Raw genomic sequence first — 2488 nt, forward strand, 5'->3', positions numbered from 1 at the left:
TATGATATAAGTTAATGTCTACCATGCGAAATGCGGACAATATAAAATATTACCAAAATTTATCTGGTATGTGTTATAAAAATTATTTGATAAAGTCACCATCGGCTATTGATTTCAAAATATCAATTGTAAGAAGTCTAGGGAGAATTGGTATTTCAATCAAATCGAAAATTATTTTATTATTTTTGATGGATCCTGCTGTAGTTTATCTGTGGCTACTAGACATTTTATGCTCCGATATAAAAACTTCAAATTATCATTTATAGAGTCATTTTACTATTTTAGACATTTTATGCTCCGATGAGGTGTATGAGGCTATACCTGCGAATATATAAAATGATTATGAATATTATATAATTTGAGATATATAAATTGAACTATCAAGGAAGTGATTTTGTGTATGGTATCGCATGAAGAAATTTATGTTAGTTATAGAATATGCGGATGTCGATTAGAGGATAATGAATGGCTGTTGACTGAAAGAAAAAATTAATGGCTGTAATTAATGTGTATCGTATAAAACGTTGTTGCACTCCAGAGATTCAGATAAATTGAATGGCTGTTTCGATTGGGCCATTGGGGTAGCAATGAAAGGACTCTAACAAAGTTTATGTTATCGTTTTAAAATTCACATAAATGGGTGAGAATGGATACACACACAGTTAAATTTCTAAGTATGATTGGTCAGTAGTCAGTAGGGTGCAGGATTTAGGATGATATGACAATGAAAAACAAAAGAAGGTTAGGGGATAATGTCAAAAACACAAGAGCTTGAAAATAATAATATTCTTAGAAACAAGTCTGACTAACGAAGAGCTCGATAAAACAGTCTTGAGACAGAAAAGATAAAAAGACATATAACAAAAGCAAAGAGTGTTTCACACAATTCTGATAAAAAGACATATAACAACAAAAGCAAAGAGTGTTTCACACAATTCTCTTTCTCTGATAAGATCGAGACATGCGTTTCCGTTTGCGTTTGTGGACAAGAGGAGGTTGGTTGAGTTGGACTAAGCTTGGACGATAAGGGGAAGAGCAAACAAGTGGGGGACGAGCAGCCATACTGACGCGGTTGGTGAAGGGGCAACGGTTTTCGAGTATGAGAGCTTCTCCGAGGTCGACGGATGATTTGAAGCGGCGGCAGTCTTGTCCAAACACAAAAGCCTGGTGAACAGGCTTGTGGTTAAACAGTTCAAACAAGACAGCAACTTTGTTGTCCTCATCAACAAAGAAGCTCCCACCAGAAAGTGGGGTACAGAGCTGAAAACCGTAGGTAGAGAAGGGCCCCGGATCCATTCGCAAAAACTTGCTCCAGGACGCACGGTTGGGGTCGACAGTAAGGGTAACCCAAATCTCAAAAAGCCAGATTCATAACCACCAAAGAGAACCGCAAGCTGCTCATCATCACCTCTTCTAAGGAAGCTTGAGAGGAACATACAGTCACCACTGAAACCATCGAAAGAGTCATGAAAAGGAAGAGAGAGGCGTGGTCCAAACGTCTCTTGGGTAAAATCGAAAGAGAGTAAGAAAATTTCGTCTCTTTGGTAACCATATAGACTATCTATTAAATGATGAGCAAGAAAGTAGGCTTTTCCCTTGACAGACACGCCTCCGTGATCATAATCTATCCGCCACACGGGATTATTAATCACCACCTCGAGGACCCTCCATGTATTACACTTAATGTCATAGATTTCGAACCCCATCTTGTCGGGTTCTTCTCCTGGTCCAAACCTCAGGATTTTGTGGTTGCGCTGCCAGTCTGAGCCACCGTCGTCGTCGGAGTATCCGATCGCGTGCCAGTCTCGTATGGTCAAAGTCTCTCTCGGTTCGATCCACCTTGTTTGACACAGATAAGGGTTCCACAACACCAGCTTCGGGTCGTCGTCCTTGTCCTTGTCCTTCTTCTTGTCCGTAGCCACGCATAACACCAGCCCATCGCAGTGATATAACTTGGATACGTCCAAGTCATTGAGGAAATCTACCTCGTTTACCGACACATGAACAAAATCTTCTTGGAACCTCTCCAGAGAGTAGATCTCGCCATTCATCGTCAGAAACAGTTGCGCCGGCTGCGCTGGTGGTGCTGCTTCTGCTTCTGCTTCTTTACCCGCATCCGTAGATCCAACCGCCTTCGGTGATGTACTCGTCAGTATCTTCTCCCCAACCAATTCATCGCTCATCATCTTTCCAAAAATTAGGGTTTAGTTTCTCTATTTGCCTTGGTCGTGTGTTTACTATGTATATATACCCAATAATTTCCCTAGGTACCGCGTCTGGGCTCCGATAATTTGAGGCCCGGTAATTTGAGGCCCGGTAGTTTTGGGAAGAGATTTTTTAAAAATATATCATATAATTGTTTCCCTAATTATTGGAGAAAATTTACTTTTACCACATGTTTAGTACCATTATTCATCTTTACTTTAAATAGAAGAGCATTTTTATAAATACCACAATGTGAATTACTAAACTGACCCTTCTCAGCCAT

General features: G+C 40.1%; 1 pseudogene; it reads right to left on the bottom strand.

Annotated features, from left to right (window-relative positions):
• Positions 1 to 750: 750 nt before the first annotated feature.
• On the bottom strand, positions 751 to 2226 carry LOC130507583 (F-box/kelch-repeat protein At1g24800-like; annotated as a pseudogene).
• Between the last annotated feature and the right edge of the window lie 262 nt (positions 2227 to 2488).

The sequence above is a fragment of the Raphanus sativus genome, unplaced genomic scaffold, assembly GCF_000801105.2.
Source record: "Raphanus sativus cultivar WK10039 unplaced genomic scaffold, ASM80110v3 Scaffold4860, whole genome shotgun sequence".
Lineage (NCBI taxonomy): Eukaryota > Viridiplantae > Streptophyta > Magnoliopsida > Brassicales > Brassicaceae > Raphanus > Raphanus sativus.